Genomic DNA, 21759 nt, shown 5'->3' with positions numbered 1-21759 from the left:
TTGTGAATGGCTGGAGAAGTTGTGTTTAAATAGATGTGTTTATTGGCTGGACATCAATCTACTGTTAAATCCATTCATCATTTCCTGAAGGTAAAGATGCTGCTTCGTTGTGAGTATTTGCTGACAACAAACCGTGAGACGGCAGACTGACAGACTGCAGCCATTTCAAGGGTCCTGCGCTCTCATTGTGGTTACGGCTGACTGCGGCTTACCTCTGCACTCTCATCCCCATTTGTGTCACACTTTCACTGATCACAATCTCACTCCTCTCTAAAAAAAACTGCTCCCTTTATGTCCTGATGGCTTCTGCAAGGGGGAACGTGTTCACGCCGCCGCGGCCTGTCGGAAGCGCTTCGGAAAAGACCTCGTCCAAAGCGCGAGCAATAAAAAAAACAAGCCTCGCAGTATTTCCATTTTTAAATACTCCGAGGGGAACGGCCGTAATGCAATTTCCTCGTATGTGTCCCCCGGCTGCAACTATACCGGGTCCCTCCCTGCAAGTGTGGGCTGATGCTTTATTGCAACGTCGGGATTACGCTAGGGAGGAGGGAGGAGGAGGAGAGGGGTGCTTCTTCTCCAAGTCTGAACCTGGTCATATATCTCATTGGACATCTACACTGTCTCTTCATTATCTGCTCTCATGTAACACATCTCAGCACAGGGAGGGGGTATGTGTCTGGATGAAAAGGCTTTATTATGTAACCGTCTGAAGAGGCTGTCCGTCAGCCTGCTTTTAGGCCGACGCATCAATCTTCCACGGACGCAGCATCTCCGGAGAAAATGACGGATCTCCCCGCGTGGTCCGCTCGGTGAATGTTTTTCATTTTAACCGCCCGCTCCGATGGATCGAGAAACGAGTCGGTACACGCGAGCGTGGACGAGCGCCGGCGTTCATTCCCTCCCGACACACTCGGAGCTAACGCCGCTAATTAGAGAAACCGCCGACAGATTTTTGTCATCCGTGCCAATCAGTTTGTCGAATCTGTAAACTCTTGTCGAGCACCGTGCTCCGGGACAATTCCGAGGCATTTGTAGAAGCCAGAATTAGCTCATTACCAGAGGTGGGACCAGGTTATTAACTTGAGTCTTTACACTCATGTCCAAAAGTCCTAAAAGGCTATTCACGAAATACGATGACATTTACTTCTCATTTCCTCCGGGAAAAATGTATGCTTTCATAAAATTGCTTATTTGTTTCAAGAAGTTTGTTAAAACAAATGTGACTGAACTCAGTAATTGGGTGTCAACTTGCTGAGAATGTATAACGTTAGTTTCCTAAAAAAATGAAGGTAAATAAATTGATACGTGGCACACTTTTTAATCTTTGTGCTCGGTTCACGTGAATTCACGAGTGTTAAAGTCTTTTTTTATTTTGTCATCATCAGATTTTATACAAGCTCTAAAAAAAACTCAAATTCTCCATCCTCGCTCTTTATTATTCGTGCAGAATTGAATCTCTGAAGGTCAAACATGTTTTTTACTTACATGTCTCTTTAGTCATCAGTTTGCTCCGTTAAGTATTTGTTTTCATTTTTCACTCCCCATTCTTCATCTTTCATTTCTCATCCTTGACATTGGAGCCCAACCAATTCTCGATTAATAAAAGCGGACACACTTCAACATATTTGATAACGTTATAAATCGCAGCTACGTAACGATCGAGACATTTTAAAATGTAAAAAAAACAAAATACAATATTAGTTATGAATTTATTTGAATGACACAGTATGAGGCCCGCGCATATACCATCTGATTTATAATGATATTGTAATGAACTTGAGGCTTCACTGCACTCAGAGGAGCTTGTTTCTCACCAGGCCGCTACCAGACGTGAGAATCTCTGAGAAATCTCTTGTTGATGTCGCTGCCAACGACATCCCAATGTGTTGGATTTTTTTCTTTCTGGATTGGTGCTGAACAAAAACGTGTTCATTGTGTTCGCCGGTCAGTGTGAAAATGACGAACAGGTGGAACAAAAAACAGAGATTTGTTTGCGATACCTTTTGGGCTGTGAACAAAGGTCTGTGTGTCTGTGTGTGTGTGTGTGTGTGTTTGTGTGTGTTTGTGTGTATGTGTGTGATGCTAGAAACGGAGCCCCACGAAGTAACTAAAAAACTAATGCAAAGAAAAGAGTTTTGAATTTTTGTAGATTGAAGTGATATTCATGATATCGTTTTTTTGGTTATGCTGCATGATTTTTTACAGAGGTGCAGAACCACTGGAAAGGGGGGGCCCACATTTGGGTAAAACAAGTTCGGACCCCACAAAGGAGGAACACAATCATGTATGTGTGTGTATGTGTCTGTGATCACATCTGCAGGTGGGAAAGTATTTACTTGATTTCTGTTTACAAATAGTTCTCTATTTCTTTTTTTTAAAGACCATCAAAATATTCAAAGCAGGCCAATTTAGTGTGTGCCCTTCCAGCTGCATATTTATGAATCATATCAGCCTTTTCAAATCTGTGCTATTGAAAAATCTGCCTTTACACTGTTCATCTTCTCAGTGGAAATCACACTGCCTTAGTCGTGCTCAGAAATTGTACAAAACAAGGATAAAATATTTGGGCAAAAAGTTGAGTGTGTGGCTTCAGAGAGAAGCATGACTCAGTGAAGAATATGTAAACAATGTGATCTCATCTCTTCTGAAGGGACATACATGGTGTTATTGCAATAGGGGAAATAGATTGTATCTAAGAAGTGGAAATAGTTGCTATGACTTCACCAATTGGTTTTGCACAAATAATTTTTTTTAGGGTTGATTTTTGCAGCCATAATGTCACAATTAGCTTTCATGAACTGAAAACGCACTGAGACGGGACAAAGGACAACACTGCGGTGGCCGTAGTGGCGACCTGTCAATCCCAAGGTAGCCCCGCCCTAAAGCATATGACCTGTTTATGGTCTATTTTCCTCGAGATAGAACCATAATTGGCTCAATGAAGATCATGCTGAAGCCTTGAAACTTGAAACTAATTGAGTCCATTAAGATAATAGATCAAGTGAGAAATAGGGTCATTTTCTCATAGACAGAGGAAGCGCCCCCTGATGGCCAGTAGAATAAAAGCTAGAACTTTTCAATTGCCGTATGGTTAGGCTCAGGCAACAATTTTTTTTAGTTCGGGTCAAAATAATTATGTTTTCTGTGACGTACAGACACTAAAAATGACATAAATGTTCCTCAAAGTGTTCTTTGTGAGTCCTTTGTGGCAAAGATTCGAGCTCTGGTCCTTTCACCGCTCGTCATTCTCTCCCGCACTCACCAGCTAATAAAAGCAGAAATCCCAAAGGGAAGAAATAAAAGGAAAAGGCTGTATTACAGCTAATCAAAATATTAAAAAGAACCTTTACAAGGAGATAAGATGAACTTCCACCGCGCTTTGATTAAACAATAATCTTGATGGCGACTGGCTGGACCCGTCGGGGGGTTTTAATCATACATGGAGCGCATCGTAAAGCTCCAGTCGAGAGAATCACATCGCAGCTTTGTTGGACACGCCTTCTTTTCAATGTAAAATATGGAGGTGAAGTAGCGTAATATTTCTACAAAGAATAGCACAGAAATACACGTGAAGCACGTTATCTCCTCGCTCAATGTCAAATATCTTAAGAGGTACATTTGTACTGCTCTTGATAATCCCATTATATAATCACCATAATCCTATTGGAGGATTATGAGTAATATTTTAGAAAAAGTGTGAACTTCAGCATCTTTTCAAAGCATGCCTATGAATCCATTATCAGATCATAGTGTTTGATATTGCAGATATGTGTCTTGTCTTATTGGAATTTGCATGCAAAGACGGCCGGTATAGATTATAATATAGATATTATACGTCGGGGGGGGGGGGGGGGATGTGTACAGAGCCACTGCTTTCTGGTTTCTCGTCTATAATCTAGAGTCTTCCTTTTGTGTGCAAAAGAAATGGATTACAATAATGTCCTTCAATTGCAAACAAGTTACATCATAATTATGAACCATCCCTCAAGGCTGCACACATTGAACAATGAATAAAAACCAGGATGAAACATGTGTCTTTTCGAAACAAATATTGACATACAACTTTGTCCACAAGCCACGAGTCGTCTCCTAAATCCCTCCGCAAACCATCTGGCAAATCCTCTCCAGCCGGCAGTCGGCTCTCGATTAATACCTCGTTATTTCTTCGGAATTGATTATTGAACTTTTATTTTTTGTGTGCGTTGTGTGCTGCGTTTTATCTCAGTCCGGCAGAAAAGTCTCCGCGGCGCCACGGAGGAAAAGCAAATGCTTCGGTGCAGGTGAGGAAGAGGCTCCGTCACTTCTGCACTCCGCTGATAACTTTAACATTTCTGACCACGCTTTGTGCGCAGGCAGCCGGTCTTATGAAAAGCACGCAGATTCACATTTTACTTTTCGAGTTTAAAAAAAGGAGGATAAACTTGTGTAAGGAACAGGAGTTCAATGGACTAACGGACATTCCTTATCAGCTATCTGCGTATTGTGTCGCTCACGTCGAGTGAAGTGAATTTCCCAAAACGAGATTGCGTGTTGCTTTTGGTGGGATTTTGAAATGATTATTATTTCAAATGGGTCAGCGCTTTCTATCGCTCCGATTCCCGGCTGCATGACGACGCAGCGTTCTGCCTCTCGGATGGTTTCATAATGAATTAGTGAAGCTCGGAGACAAAGACGTCAGCTGGATGGCGGTCGGGACCTGTGAAGAAGAAAAGATGAAGCGCTTGCATGCCGATAGTGTAACTCGGTTATTGGTCAATCTGTGCCTCCTTCGTGCTTTCTACGTCTTCCTCCTCCTCCTCTTCGTCTTTCCTGCCATAAGTCTGTTAGTGTTTGCCGGAGGTCGTATTTATGAAGTGCTTTCATGTTTCCTAAAGAAACTCTGAAATTACATTTTCTTTTTTTTGGAAAATGTCCTTTCATTTATTTGTTCATACACAATCAATGAACCCTTTCCATTGAAGCAACCCCCCATCACCAATTCCAGTCTTCACACTGAAGCTATTTTTCCGGAGCGATTTCGGGGGATAATAGCAAACTACAAATCATCCGCTGGGCAGTGGAGCCCGTGGAATTGATGTGCCTTCACTTCAAAACAATGGAGGTGCCTTATGAGGGGCCTCGTGATGTCATAACTTCAGCCGCTGACAGGCCGTGCAGGTGTAGATCGGCCCCCGGGACGGGCACGGGGCCAATAACAACCGCCGGGAACGCTTAATCAATCGCCACGTCGAGGAAGATGGCAACACCGAGGTTTAAGTAGCCAGCAGACGTGCTCAATCACCTTCTCCGTACGAAGCAAACAGACAGCTTTTTACTCCAGAAGCCAGTCCTCCTTATCTCCCCGAGAGTAGAGTAATGATTCACTGTCTATCTGTGGCCATCTCTTCTTTGCAATGTCCATTCCAACAAAACAACACAAATAATTTAAAAAAGGGAAGCAACCTCAGACCAAAGTCAAATATATTAACAGCATTTTTGGTTTTACCATCTACACCAGTGTTTCTGAGGAGGCTCTTTTAATGAAATGAAAATCCATCACAACCCTATTCCCTATTCACAGTAGGCCCTATATATGAATCATGCCAAGAGAGGATTTGTGCGTTATTAAATGTTCGTAAACCATTTCCGCATCACCATAAATGATCTAGGTTAACCAGCCATTTCAAAAGAGTTATACGGCTGATAAACATGCACAACTGCTTTTTCTGCATATGTTATTGCAAACATATATAAAATACTTTAGACCGAGTTAACAGGCTCGTTTATTCCGCTAATCATTAAAACAAACAGAATTTACACGAGCCGTTCATATTAGACGGTTATAAATAGGCTTTAATTATCACAAAACAAACATTTAGGCTGCCTCGTGTGGCCCAAAGCTGTACTGCAGATATAAATTGGAAATATAAGATGATGGAATAAATTGTGAAAATGTATTGTGCTACCCTAATAAAATCTCCTGTGACCGGTCTCAGTGGTTTGGGAATGGCTGCTTTGCACAATAGAGTCTGATACCAGTAATAGTTGTTTGGGTTTTTGTTGGAGAGATTGAGAAATGCATTCTTCTTATTGGGATGTGAAAGGATGCTATAGATCGAGCGTTTTTGAGCTGTAAATGAGCGGCACGGCTGTCAGTGGACATGAAATCCTGATTTAAATGCATTAATTCATTGAATATAAATGAACTGTACTTTTCACTGGGAAGATTCCAGCAACACATTGTTTGCTTTTAATTCATTTCTCCCGTCGCCCGTTGACATTTTGCAAAGAGGGTGCACACCTCCTGTATGAAATGATTAAAAAGCCACTCGCCTGCTGAAAGAATTATGGATGACTGAGGAGCACGGCTTAATTGTAAATTGATTGACTTGGCCGCGTTACACCTGGTCTGGTAACAGTTCACATCACTCATGTGTCGGGGGGCAGTTTGAGGCGGCAGAACCCTTCCATACTGGTGTGTGGATGAAGCCATGTTGCCTCCGCCAGATCCAAGCCATCACTTCAAAGGAGCCAGGGTGGGGATGATCTTTGCATGACGGATGCAGCTTTTCCAGCACCTCCATATGTGCATCTGCACGTGCGTCATGAAAGTCATACACCCTCCTCCCCCCAAGATGGATGCCTGGTGTCATTTTGTGCAATATGCGAGAGGCAGGTGAGCAAACACACAGAATGTCAAGGGTTGAAAGAGACAGAAGCTCCAAGCAGACACATTTAACCCTCCTGTTGCCTTAGGGTCAATTTGACCCCATTCAATGTTTAACCCTCCTGTTACCTTTATATTTACTGACATATTTTACCCTCGGGGTCAATTTGACCCCAGCAATTAAAACCTCCAGAAAATTATTAAAATAAATATTGTTTTCCAAGTTTAAGTGTGAGGTACTTTATGTTTGTTTGTTGACTACCTAAATAGCCCTTTAAATATATAAAAAAGTTGATATTTCTTATATGTATGACACAGTGAAAAACAGCCTGGGGTCAAATTGACCCGAAAGAACACCGACATTAAACATTGAATGGGGTCAAATTGACCCTAAGGTAACAGGAGGGTTAAGGTTGAATGGTTCCCAACACCTGGATCGCGGACCGAGACCAGGCCTCAGAATTACTATTCTTCGGGGCCCTGAACTGTTCAATGAGTTTATAGCGGAGTCCATTTTTGCGGTAATTACCATGACCTTGGTGAGGTGGGTCGACTGGGGCAAGAGAAAATTGCCTATAAAAAATGATATGTAGTGCCATAAAGTTGGAGAAACCTCTAAAATGTTAGATATTAAAAACCCTTTGATTAGAAAAATGTAATGGCTTGGATTAATATTTAAAGTGCGTTTAACGAGAACATGTGCCATTTGACTTTATTGCCTGCCACATGCTCGGTCTACCTTTTCTTCAGCCTGGCTCCAACCAGCTCTTGGTAAATGTCAGTAAATGTGTTTAAAAAAAATAATTTCTGTATTCTTTTAGCAGGGTTTATCTTTTTTTTTACGCCTCAGGAGACCTAGTATAGTTTGCAGGACTGAAACGGATAAGAGAATACGCATGGAGCTATAGGGAAGCACCCGTGGGTTTAGCAGACGGAGACGATCTCCGGGCCGCCTGGCTGCTCTACGGCCTCCAGACAGACACGAGGCCGACAGGAGAAACGGAGGAAACTCCTCCGCTCCTCCCATGTACGTCAGCCAGCACAGCAATCCTCCGACGTAAATGCAGCTTACCACAATGGCAGACAGGAAGATGCACGCACACACACACACACACAAATCCGTGGACAGAGCGCATCACAGCTGTCAGATTGTACCGAGGAGGTTAGTGGGGGGGTCAGGGTGGTGGAGCAGGAGCAGGCAGACAGCCTGTCAATACTGTTGACAACAAGATGGATGGACCAATACTTGTGGGAGCCGCAGCTCTACGTTCCTGTTTATTTACACATCGTACAACCGCACTTTGGACATGCCTCAGAACGCCTGTGCGGTTTGTTATTTATACGCCGAAAACGTGTCAACAGCTCATTTGAACATTCCCCGTTGAGTGAATCTGAATGTATTTTTTCTCATGTACACTGGATACGTAAGCGCTCTGCAAAAGCATCTCCCAGTCACAGCCTCCGATCCATACGTGCTGGTCACCGGGCTCGGTCGGCTCAAGCCGGCACATCCATTTGTCACCGCTGTGTGTCTCCGAGCAGAATCTGATCCCAGAGTCAACATTAACGTGGCTTTTCCAGGGCAGCGGCTCTTCATTATTGAGCCCCGGCATTGGTGAACCAGACCATTACCGCTGCTGTGCAGAGAGAGACAGGAGAGCAAACACGGAGTGAAGAGGGGAGCCGCGGAAATGAGAGGAGGAAGCATGGAGGATGAGCAGAACGACGGGGAGAGGGGAAGGAGGGAGAGTGTGAATGAAGGATGGTAGTATTGGGACGGAAAGGGGGAAAAGAAGTGACCGAACAAATCACCAGCCAACAGATAATTGGACGAGCTGCTCTCAAGGGACGGTTGCAGCACCATGAAAAGTGACACCATGATTTGCAATTAACTCCAAAGGAGGAGGAGGAACGGGGGATTTGGTTCCCTTTTGGAAAGATTCCAGGAATGTGAGACCTGACAAGATGGTGGCCGTAATGAATCTGCAGGAACCGTCGTCATCATTTAACTTGTACGATGGCGCCTCTGCGAATGTCTCGATCTGAGAAGCGGACATGTCAAAGTGTAAGTGGCGGTGGATCTGGAAGCCTAATGGACCAGAGGGATTGGCATGTAAGGCCATGACGTTTGTCTTTTGAGCTGCTTCTTGTAGTTTCCGGCGCTCGAGGTTCGGCGTTGTCCTTCTTATCGGCTACTTCTTTGCAAGTCCCGTCGAGGATGATAGAGAAGTGACCTCAAGGTCAAAAGGATCGAGTCTTCTGCACAAAAGGTTGTCCGACGCGGCCGTAATTACGCTCTCACGGAAGTGTAATTTAAAAGATAGGATCGCAAAGATGCAACGTCTGTGTTCCTTTTATCTTCAAAAGAATGAATGTATTTCCCGAAGAAGACGTTTTGTCTGAAGGCATTCAAATGTTCTTCTTTCGCTCAAATATGATGAATAAAGAAAGTACTTTTAAGGGTTTTAAGTACAGCACTGGAACCGAACGTCAAGGTCAAGTATCCACTGTATCGCAGACTCAAATCTTTCTGTCTTTAATTGATGACATTTCTGAAAAAGGAAAAAGCTGAACAAGCGCAACGGCAGGGAATATGGAAAGGGCGGGAGGAATAGAGGATTATGTGCTGCGCGGTTCTTTGGGCAACGTTATCAGCATTTTGGGGCAACTTTTAAACTGTTTGTTCAATGAGGACCAGGTAATTTCCAATAAGATACAAATAAAGGTCACGTAATGGCACAGGTTTCGCCGTAATCACTCTGATTAGCTGACATATGGATTTTATTCAGCGTCTGCGTTAGCAGCTAACTGGTTGACCTTTAAAGCAAACCTGCCTCTTACGAGGCACTAATTACAGTCTCATTACCACGTGCGCGAGAAACTAGGATACTCAGAGGCTCACTGGGGGGATGCGTCGGCTTAACGACAGAAAAATTATCTCTATATTTGTGGAGTCATCTAGAAAAATTCAATAAAGTCTGTAAAGTGTGTCGAAAAGTCAAAGAAAGGATAGAAGCCTCAATCCGCTCAATCCTTCACAATGAGATTAACATTTCACCTCATGTGAAATCGATAGGTTCCTCCCTTGAAGAGTAATCGCTTCTCCAACCCATGTGTCTTGGCCAAGTAGTTTAGTAACTCAGTAAGAGCAAGACACCATCAAATAAGACATGCAAATCCCTGTGAACGATACTACCGAGTGGTTTTAACTCAACTCTCCAGAAGTACTGCAGGCTCGTAAAAAATTCCCAAAGTGGACAATGAGGAAGTGCACTTGAGCATTTACTACAACACTAATCAGCCTCAGTGTCAATCCACAAAAAGCCAGAGGTCGAGCCAATTGATGCTCATGTCCTGCCCTCCATGCTAACAGCATCCAATTATCAGGCAACTGGGGGGACGAGACCTCTTTGATTTAGTCATGTTGGGTTGTATTGATTGGACTGGAAAACGGTTTATAATTGGAGAGAAGTGGGATGACCTTGTCTCTCGCACTTCTTTTCTGATTGGCTAACAAAGTAGAGTAGAGAAAGCTGTACCTGCATAGCAATGCTCTCCGTTTGGTTCACCTTCCTGCGATGGTGTAGAGATGCACTCCAAGGTGTGTCAGTACACCATGACATCACAATGATTTAGAAAGAAGCTGGGTGTGGTCAGAGGTGACATGAACTCGAATCATTCAAGTCTAGTATTAAGTTATCAGTTAAAGTCTTCTAGCGTCTCTGATGGGTGCCACCGTTACCCCACCCAACCATGATGTCACAGTGTACTGACACCCCTTTATCGTACACTTCTACATCACTAGAGAAAAAGTGAGATGTCAAACCAGTGGAGGTCAGATGCAAACTAGATCTTCAGGGAGTGTTGAGCTGCTCTTTAATATCTTTTGGGAGAGAAAACCGAGCGACTTAGAACATATAAATACTCGAACATGCTCGTTTGACATTTACAACTCAGTTAAGAAACAAAGTGCAGGAACTCGGAGAAGGTATTTCTTCTTTCACTGTGTCCAAGTTTTCTTTCTTCCTTTCATCACACGTGTCTTTTCTCTGTTCTTGACTTCTTTGTTTGTGAGCGGGATTCAGAAGAGGGTCATCGCAGAGTGTGAACATAGAGGCAGAGTGTGAACATAGAGGCCTCGCACAGTAAATCTCTCCCACAGTCTGTTTGTGTTGCACTGACACAGTGTCGTCTCTGGACTCTGTTGCCACTCCGGTTCCTGTCAAGTCAAATAACAGCATTTCAGATGAGCTCGGTGCTCTGACAAGGCGAGTCTGGAGGCCGGAGAGGTTTGTGCGTGGGGGGGGAAACGCACATCACTCAACTGTGTGTCATTCGCAGAATGTTAAAGAAGAAGAAGCCCTCCGAGATCCTCGACGCTCACAAGCTCGGATCACCTAGCGGTAGCGCCCACTTTCCCTCTTCGCTGGTATTTCTTTCAAATGTCAAATCATTCACCTGGAACGGGTTACACGGACCTTCAGGGATCTTCTTTGAGAATGTCAGGGCCGAGCTTTGCATCTGTGCGGGGCTTTGGTTAAAGTACAATATCCAACCGATGGCTTCTCGTCGTGATGCCTTGAGGGAAGGAAAGTAAGACGTCCGTGACTCGGACAACAGGGTCGATGCACTTTATGAAGCGCGCGTGTAATCTCGGGCTATGTTTTCTCGCTAAAGGCAACCCGGTCATTTGTATGTTTGAAAAGAGTCTCATGACCCCGTTTCCTGTACGTCTGCACACTCCAGTGATTTTCACTACACCCTCCCCCCCCCCCCCCCAAGGCACCGCACAAACAAGACAGTTGTCTTTTCTAAAGGGGGCAAAAGAGGCAGACATTCACCAAATTCTATCAAACCAGAGAGGGGTCTTTACTGCCATTATCTGGGGTTTGCTCCACATTTACTTTCAAAAAGACTGAGTGGACAGAGGGTAGGAATTGAACCGGCTGACCACGTAAAAGGAAACTCCAGTTTACATTACTGAGGGGGAGCATTAAAGAAACACTGGATGATAACGTGGGGCCCGAGAGCTGAAACTGAATCCAATAACAGACAGTGATTGTCACTGGAGTATATATATTTGCCTCCACCAGCTCCGCTGTCGTGTCTATTTACCTTTATGATTTGATCGCAGACATCCCGAACCAGTTGAGTGTGTACACAGTACCGAGCGTGACTGTCTCAGAGGCCGCTCTAATCAGCTTTGATTTCCAGCGTTCTTTATCTTGCACAGAATGTGAAGACGCAGTTCAGAAATACTGAATGAGCTACTGAAACTCACCTATTCATAGATGGCATTTTCTGAACCTTTCGAATAAACCCAGAAGCTACACCAGCAAATGGTTTCTTCTCATTCATAACTGTGGCACAGAGAGGTTCTCGTGGTTTTAAAAACCCTTCATTTTATTGGAGGAGAAAAGAAACCAAAGATACCTTTCCCTGTTAAATTAATGAGAGCGACACTCTTGTGTTCCATTGGCACTGATGTCAGTTTAATGGACGTGTGTTGGTCACAGGGGAGCACGATTGCCAAAATTCTTAAGAAAGCCCAGGGAGATTTAATTAAAATTAAAAAAATTATGGTGATTCTACATTCACAATTCTGGCGGTGATACTCAAGCACAGCCCTTAGGCCACATCCGAACCTGAGAAACGCTTTTGTGTGCTTCGAAAAGAGATATAACAATGCATATATGTTTTACAGGAACAATTATTCAATTCAATTTAGTTTATTTGTATAGCCCAATTTCACAAATTACAAATTTGTCTCGGAGTGCTTTACAATCTGTACACATAGACATCCCTGTCCCAAAACCTCACATCAGGAAAAACTCCCAAATAACCCTTCTAGGGGGGAAAAATGGAAGAAACCTTCAGGAGAGCAACAGAGGAGGATCCCTCTCCAGGATGGACAGAAGCAACAGATGTCATGTGTACAGAAGGACAGATTTAGAGTTAAAATACATTCAATGAATGTGACAGAGTGTATGAATAGTTCATAGTAGGCATATTCCACGATGGAGACCTCCACGATCCATCAGGCAGATGGAGGTAGACCTCCTTCAGGCTTTGGGTAACGGAAAGGCAGAACGTTTATGCTGAATAATCAGAACACCAGTGTGGTTATAATCTGATGTATGATCAATTTCAAGTTTCATAACTTTCACAACTACAACAAAATGAGCTCAGAAACTAATAACAACCTTGAAGACGTTAGCTGCTTATAGCGGCTAAGAGTATAACAATTAAGAAAGTGATGAAGACTAAAGTCCTGCAGTTCAGCCAACTCTGAAGCTTTTTTCTGAAGGTTTTCACCTCTTTCGGTGCTTACGTAGACGTCTATCACAATCTGCCCCAGTCACAATTACTTAACTTAATACACAAATCAATGCGCCTACGTCTCATAAGTCAACACAGATCTGTTCGAATGCAAAATCTGTCAATGTGTCGTCGTCAAGCTGTTTCCGTCCCGGTTAGTTGGTCCGCTTAAGAGAAAATCTGTGTATTCTTAAGAGCTCCGGGAGGCTGACAATTAAAATGCTTCGGTCTACACACACACTGCTCGATCAGAGACGATATAAACATAATATTATGTTAAGACTGCCATCAATATACAGTAGCAAGCCTATTATGCAAATGCTTGAATATTCGGCAGTTTACGAGTTGAGGTTGTGTCCAATATGGACACCCATTAGTACTAATATACTCGTGTTAAGATGATTGACATATATACAGTGGGTACGGAAAGTATTCAGACCCCTTTACACTTATCACGTGTGATATTTCAGTTTTTATTTTTTAATACATTTGCAAAAATGTCTACATTTCTGTTTCTTTCTACCCACATGGGGCGCTGAGATTAATGAGAAATAAAATGAACTTTTTTGATTTTAGCAAATGGCTGCAATGAAACAAAGAGTGAAAATTGTAAAGGAGTCTGAATACTTTCCGTACCCACTGTATAGCTGCTTATCTTGTTTGCATTCAAACAACGTGTTAGCACCAAACTAGCACAGCTGAGATTGATGGGAATGGCATTAGCTTTGTAGGTATTTGGGCATCCTCACACAAGGTATGATGATTGGTACCGTGTCGAGTGCGATTGGAGTACACAAGGGCAGCGACTCATTATTTACTCCAAGAACACGCTGCTTCCGTTTGGCGATCGTTCGTGTTTATCTGCTGCAGGCCGGCCGGTAGTCGGTACGGCCGAACTTCCATGAGCAGCTTGACTTTTACCGTCCATTCAAATAGACGTCAGCAGCCGGCAGATCGTTTATGTGCACTTAAAAATGGACGGATTAATGCTCACGCTACTTTTATTGCATCACACCTGCTGTCGTCTAATCTGTAATAAATCTACCAAACTCTCATTGGGATATTGAAGGTCATGCATTTACATCTGTGTCACACCTTCTGACTTTTTCAAATGTTCCCAGCTGTCTGTAGTATGAGTCCAAATGATTCGGAGCTGCTTTTGTATCAGTGGCTTTTTGCTTCCCAGAACAAGCAAAACAAATAACACACAAGAGTAGTCCTAGACTTTGTAAGCTTTGGATTTTGTCCCCTGAAATACCGAGCGCCCTTCCTGCTGGCTAATTGCTTGTTAGTGCTTCTGGTCCACCAGAAGATAAAAAAAGGGTTGCACACGGCTGCTTCAAAACACTCCCACACAAGCAGCATCTGCAGCAGCAGCACAGTGAGACATGAGGGCATCCCGTCATGTTGGCGCCCTTTACAAGAATTTGCGTCACCAACCTGAGCTCTTTTTTTTCATTTCATACCTACTTTCATTCATTCCTGTTTGTCCTGTTTATGTGTGTGTGCACCCAAATCGGCCTCTTGTTTTTGTACCCACATCTGACAAAATCCCATCGCAGAGGAATTAAGCCTGCTGGTAATTACAATAAGCTGTCCCCACTAGGGTCTGAGGAGAGCAGACGTCCACACTGAATGTCCGTATTGGAGCCAATAACGGCAGAGCCGGGGCTCGAAGGAGCCGGCTGGAATCATCTCCGAGAGGTTGTCGAGTAATTAAGAGCAGGGAATGGCCGCCTGACATTATTGCTGGATGAACAAGACGGCGGAACACCTGATGCTTCTGCAAGCAGAGAACATTTAAAGAGATCCCCACAGATACTGAGGCCAGAACTACAACAGTTGCAGCTGACACAACTGAGCAGCTGTGCAGATTTACAACAATGACTGAAGTGTTCCGTTCTATTTTGTTGGCTTGGAAACAAGGACAAACAAAGCTCAGATCAGGAGTATTTACGATTGTTTTCAGTTATATGCAACAATAAATGGAGAGGATACTTTGCAGTGCTATGGTGCTATGCATTGGCTCTAAAATATGTCAAATCTTAATTTTACATCGGTGACTGCATATCAGTATCAGTCCTGTACAGGTGTGCTGTGTACTCTTACTTTGAAGTATTATTTCCTGATTTTAGTGACAAGAAATTAAAATCATGTGGTTATGCAGAAGAATATGAGAAAATATCCGTAGGTCTCACCTCCAGTAAACATGAGTTTATCGTCTTAATCGCTGGCTTCAAGACTTAATCAACACGCTGTGTATTCATTTGATGAATTACGGTCCCGTTTAACCCTTGTGTTGCCTTCGGGTCAATTTGACCCGATTCAATGTTTCACCCTCCTGTCGCCTTCGCGTCAATATGACCCGATTCAATGTTTAAACCTCCTGTTACCTTTATATTTACTAACATATTTTACCCTTGAGGTCAATATGACCCCAGCTATTAAAATCTCCAGAAAATTATTTGAATTAATATTGTTTTCCAAGTTTAAGTGTGAGGTACTTTATGTTTGTTTGTTGACTCCCGAAAGAACACCGACATTAAACATTGAATCGGGTCAAATTGACCCGAAGGCGACAGGAGGGTTAAATATTGAATCGGGTCAAAATGACCCGAAGGCAACACAAGGGTTAAAGTAACATAGATGAAGCAGGATATGCTTTTGAGCGTGTTTAACTTGTGATTTATGCCCCACGGCACTGGAAGTTGTTCGCATTTTAGTCTCGCAATGCCCTTTTCATAAAGTGTTTTCAGTTTACGAAAGTTAACTAACATTTTTGGTCCCTGAACAATATCTTGAAGCATTTGGTTGCAAAAAGATGGCGATGGCCAAAATGATGAACTCAAAGCTTCAAAACGTCTTTACACCAACCGATGGGCAACGTCCACTTCTCATACGCAGCCTATCATGCACTCATATTTACATTATTAGCATATTTATTCAAAATTCCTGGAGGGTTTATGAGCAAAAATGCTGAAAATCAAAAAATGTACTTAATACACTTCATTTAGAAATGTTCTAAAGTATATGATTAAACTTTATCCCATGGTCTAGTGTTAAATAGCCCTTACAGTACTAAGTACGCATCCAAATTTGGCAATAACAGCACATCTTGAGCCGTGTGGGTCTCTTAGGTTGTCAGATGCATTCTGAATCTCATGGAAAGTGGGTCCACACAGACCACAAACTTCCGGGAGTTGCGTAAACCGATTTCATAGGATAGATTTTACGAGCAATCTCAGGGTCACTGAATCCATTTGTATGTTGATGAAATATGCCGACACAATGCTGTAAGTAGGACTCAGCCCATTGATTCCCAGCCTATTGTTACAAATGCAATTACACTGGTTGGTTTCGTCTACCTCTTTCTGCATGCTAGATAATGACCTTAAGGAGGAACCGCCCTCCTCCCATCCTTTCTTCTTTTTTTTTTTACAATCATTGCCACTTCTTGCGGTGGTTTAGTGGCCCTTCATATTGTAAAGCCCTGCAATCACTCAGCATCTGATAAGCCGCCCAGCTAAAGGCTACCCTCGCCGCCTGTCCCGCTATAGCTGCAGATACGCCACCAGCACGTGGAAACCCGCGTGCTCTGAATGCAGTTCACATTTAGCTGATGAAACCATATGAGTCAGTGTTCCCTTTGGCTTCAGCCATCCATACCCACAAGTGTACACTGCATGTTCTTCGTGATGTAAAAAAAAAAACCCATCAAAAGGATCTTATTCATCTCTTCTGTTGCTGCTCAATCACGCCTTCCTTCAGCACGGACGCAAACTACCCACCAGACTCACGCACGCGGACCAGAAATAACTTCTTTTTTATCCTTTTATTTTTTGTGTACAAATAAAATAAGTGTGTAATGATAGAAAGAGACAGCGATTTAGAACAGGCGCAAACGGATGAGCCTGGATGCCGCGGTTGAAAGCGTGATAATTAGACATTCCTTTCTGCGCGTGCCAGCTCCACAGATCCACTCATGTGCAGCCGCTCCACAACCGGAGAAGCTCATGTCCATGGAATGAGGCGCCCCGCGGGCTAAATTTGTCCTTTTACAAAAGCAACCTTGCCTCAAAAACACAGTTTACACAGCTGCCAAATCCCCCCCCCCCCAACCCCCCACCGATACGTTTGCATTCATCCTAGGTAGCGTTGGCTCCAGCCTCCTCCTTTAATCTCTCCTCCTCTCTCCTTTGAGACTGTGACTAAGTTGACCCCGCGTACACATTTAGCTATAATAAAAGCACAGTGTTTGATTTACATCATCATCATCATCATCATCAAAAACGGCACTCGATTGAGAATCTTTATTCCCCATGTCGAGGCGCACAAATCAATGTCTATGCGGTCAGGCCCGTTGACACAGCAAGTCAACGTTTTGCACACTGCATAATATCTGCATCTGTAATGTAATATCAATGGAGTTAGTGAAGGGCGTCCGAAAGAGAGAGAAAAAAGAAAAGGAGGCCGCGTGTCTGACCTCGGCGCATTCGAACCTCATCCATTAACATCAGGACGCCTCAGAGGATGACGAGTGGAAACGAAGAAGAGCAACAAGTCTGCAAAAGGAGTGCAAACACGAGCACTTTGGTGAGATTATGCAGCCGCATTAAAAATCTCAATATGTTTCGTGGATGGAAAAGCTTATTAAATGTACGCTCATATCTCAATCCATAAAATAATACAAATGAAGTCAATGCGAATGACATTGAAAGGTATAAACTGATGAAGTTGTACTGCAGTGAAATGACCAAGTAGTTACAACATGGCAGCACTAAAAGAAAACCTATTGTTCCACCACACAATAACCTCTTCTGCGATCGGCAGTGTGATTAACCCTTGTGTTGCCTTAGGGTCATTTTGACCCGAATCAATATTACACCCTCCCCCCGCCTTTGGGTCATTTTGACCCAATTCAATGTTTCACCCTCCTGTTACCTTTATATTTACTAACATATGTTACCCTTTGGGTTCAATTTGACGCCAGCAATTAAAACCTCCAGAAAATTATTAGAATTAATATTGTTTTCCAAGTTTAAGTGTGAGGCACTTTATGTTTGTTTGTTGACTACCGAAAGAACACCGACATTAAACATTGAATGGGGTCAAATTAATCCTAAAGCAGGGGGAGGGTGTAATATTGATTAGGGTCAAAATGACCCTAAGGCAACACAAGGGTTAAGAAGCGATTACGCAATGCAAAGAGCGTTCCGAGGTTGTTATTCACGTCTGTTGACGTGGCCGTGCTGTGAAAAAGGTTTTGAGATTTGTATCCAGTGATGTAAGAAACCTACATGTTTTCTTTTGTGGGTTGCAAGCTGTGTTTTCTATTGGGAAAAAAGGGGTCTGTTGATCATTTGTATCTGCAGGTAAACAAATGGCTCCTTTGTAAAGCCTTTGGTTGGTAAGTGGTGGAGCAGATGGCAGCCAGTCATGATCAAGCATCCACCCGATAACTTGTTCTTTCTTCAAGCAGCTGTGATCACTTTGACACGAGTTACCCTTTGATCCCAGTAGTGGATCAGGATTATTTTGACCAGATGGATGAACAGAAACAAACATAATGGGATCCTATAAGTCTTCACTTGTTCTCCTGCAGCGGCGTCTCAGAAAGCAAACAGTGCGTAGCTGTGAATGGATTCCAGGCAGAGGCTCAATGCAAATCATCTCTTTTTTGTGGAGACGAGCTCAGATTCCTATTCGGAGATGTGTATCAATGTGCGGGGGACATTTTTTTAAACGCAGCCTCGACCGACACGGCGCGACAATCGCAGACACAAAAGACGACATCGGGGGCTTTTTGTTCGGCTGCCATCTCTTCAAACAAAACCAATTACAGCCGGACACTTAATCACGGTCGAGCCCCAGCACACACACACACACACACACACGTGCGTGCTGCACGACAAAATGACAACATTAATATCTAATCCCTGCACAGGGTGGTGCTCCAGGTGAACTGTATCTGCATGTATATTATTTGGGATCTTGTTGTACATATTCACATCATAACCCCCCTGATGGAATACATACATTATAAATAATAATCACAAACTGTCTTGTCAAATATAGAGCAACAAGCAGGCTCATGGTTTGATTTTCCTTCCGAGGGAACATGTGATAATTACTTTTCATTTGTAGTTTCACCAGCTCTTCTGACTCCGACTCTCGCTCTCTGTCAAAGGGAAGTTAAATGATCCAAAACTAGCATTAACCTCCACCCGTCACGAGATGACCTCATCCAGCCAGGTGACAGGAAGAGTCGAGGGTTCACTCCGCCTCTCATTCACATAGACGTGACTAATTGGAGGTAATTGTCATCCCGGTGGAACAGAATAAGCTCTGCAGCCGACACGTGTGGCGTATGAAGCAAAGGAACCACGATCAAGGACCATGTCACCTTTTTGAACATCGAGTCCTCCAGTAGATGTGAAATGGCAACAAGCTCCACGCGTAATCTGTGAGAGCCACTCTGCGCGTAAAACCTCTCATGCAGCCACAGCCACGCGATCCGACCCAAACGTGCCGTCTCGCCTCGCGCTTTTACGCAATGAGGCTGCGACGCGAATTCACATCTCTCTCTCTTTTCCAATTAGATGTGTCAGTCGTAATGCACATGATCTGGTTGAACATACATGGATCACATGGCAACATAAAAACATCCATGTTTCGGGTTTTTTTTACTGTGGCGATCAAACACATTGAGGAATTCGAGGAGAGGAGACGGGAGAGGAATCTGAATATCTGCCGTGTGGATGATTAGACGCCAATATTTGCAGCACAGATGGAATATCAAAAGAGAAGTGCGGAGTACACCGCTGTAATATGAAGGAAGGAACGAAACGCCATGGAGGACGCGTTTATCCAACGCGCAATAGAGTGCCACGAGCGCAGACGTTACAGGTGAACTGGCATTTCTTCAGATGAATCGTGCAAGAAAACGCTTGCAGAAAATCTGCAAGTAATCCTAAAAAGGTTTAACGGTGCTCATTGCACCGGATAATCGAGGAGGCAGCGCGCAATCTCACCAATGCATTTGGTTCGGGGACATTCAACCGCACTAAACGACACTATCACCATCGTGATTGGATACCGAGACTATTTCTGAAAGGTAAACTTTATGAAATAAACCGCGAATGAAGTTCCGTTGTCCGTTTCCATCCAAGATGCGCAATATCGCACACACGGGGAGAGCTGTACGCGTAAAAACCATGTCTCCTCGTGCAACGCGTCCCCATTACATCGGCGGACACCTTTTTAACGCGATATTTTAACATGCAGGCAGCGACCCGTGTGTTCTCTGGCTTCAATCTTCCTGAACATAAAGTTAGCCTACAGACTCTATTGTGTTGTGGCCCTTTTGCGCGCTCGCTGGGGTGATCACGATGCACGCGTCTACGGTCAAGAGACAGAAAGTATCAGGTTCGATCCATAATCAACATCTAGTCCCGTTGTGGCGGAGTGTCCTTGAGCAAGACACCGACATAAAACCTCCTCTGGTCTCGCTCAGTCGACGGAGGAGCAAACCCTCCATCTCTCCTGGTGAAGGAGAATAAAATACAGAATCCTTTTTTGGTTCTTGTTTGTTTTTTAAAAATCAAAGAAACAGGCTATAGTTCACACAGGAGGGGGAAAGGAGATCACTCCGCTCGTCGTCGGCTTACCTGCTTTCATGCCGTCATGCTGGTGGCCACGTCCTCTGGTCCGCTTCATCGCGCCGCGGCTGCATGTCTGAGGACATGCTCCTGGAGACAGGCTTTGGAGACGAAACGCGCCTCGACTGTAAGGGAGACAGTGGGAAGGTGGGGGAGAGGTGTGATAGAGCGTGTGTGTGTGTGTGTGTCTGTCTGTGTGTGTGTGTTTGTGTAAAAGAGAGAGAAAGGAGGGGGAGAGAAAGAAAGAGCCATAATAAGTAGGCTGGCATTTCTTTGACGATATAATGACAAGTCGTCATTTGCCTTTTTCTTTGGGGGGGGGACCAGCCTAAGCATGTCCAACAACACGTGATGACACATATACAAATCGACAACAGCCTCAGATTGCATTATTCACCAATACAGCCATTGCACCATCAGCCATATGCCACCAATGTCCATATATTCTTATTGTTTCATAATGCATTGCATCTATTTGAGGCTATTTCATTGTGATTCATTCATAATATTTTACTTGCCTGGTGGAGAACAAGATGTACTCTCCAAATAAAAAAAAGGGAAATTGGGGTAATTTCCATTCATAAAAGAAAGCAGATTTTGCACACTTTCTACTTTCAGCACCGAGGAGAGCTCATATTTGGCAAAGAGAGGAAACAATGTGCTCCTGTTTGCAGATTTCTTCTGATTGCAGATGAGATCCATTAGGTAATTAGAGGGCACGCTAACACCACCCTCTCTTTTCATCCAAAGCATGCTGCAATTACACCAACTAAAGTCTCTGTACTCAATATCCGTCAGTGGGAGGGAGACTAATCAGTTTGTGAATATCTTGGAGCAAAGACCAACAAAAATAAATCACTAAACAGTTCCATGTAATTAATTACATTTCTCGAAACTAATTCCAAATGTAAACAATTAAAAGTAGCCAATAATTAGAATTTGAGTTCATGTATTACATCTCGTGTGTCCACACGCCCACAGGGAGCCTGTTGATCATCAGAACACGTGGAGGAGGACGAGGAGGAGGAGGAGAGCTGCTCTTCGTCACTTTGTATACATCGTCCCTCCTCGATCTGAAGACAGCTGCTAAAGCCAAACATCTCGCTTTATCATAACCGACTGGCACTTATTGAGATG

At 43.6% G+C, this 21759-nt stretch overlaps 1 protein-coding gene across 1 annotated transcript in view; it reads right to left on the bottom strand.

The window, feature by feature from the left end:
• Positions 1-20703, bottom strand: part of chrm2a (cholinergic receptor, muscarinic 2a) — a 125894-nt gene extending 105191 nt beyond the window's left edge. Inside the window, exon 1 of the mRNA XM_056424417.1 lies at positions 20632-20703. The gene's annotated coding sequence lies outside the window, so the exon portion shown is untranslated. The remainder of the gene's footprint in view (positions 1-20631) is intronic.
• Positions 20704-21759: the final 1056 nt, after the last annotated feature.

This window comes from Pseudoliparis swirei, chromosome 10 (genome assembly GCF_029220125.1).
Source record: "Pseudoliparis swirei isolate HS2019 ecotype Mariana Trench chromosome 10, NWPU_hadal_v1, whole genome shotgun sequence".
In the NCBI taxonomy this organism is placed as follows: domain Eukaryota; kingdom Metazoa; phylum Chordata; class Actinopteri; order Perciformes; family Liparidae; genus Pseudoliparis; species Pseudoliparis swirei.
The sequence above is the reverse complement of the archived record's forward strand: the minus strand, read 5'-3'. Positions and strand labels throughout refer to the sequence as shown.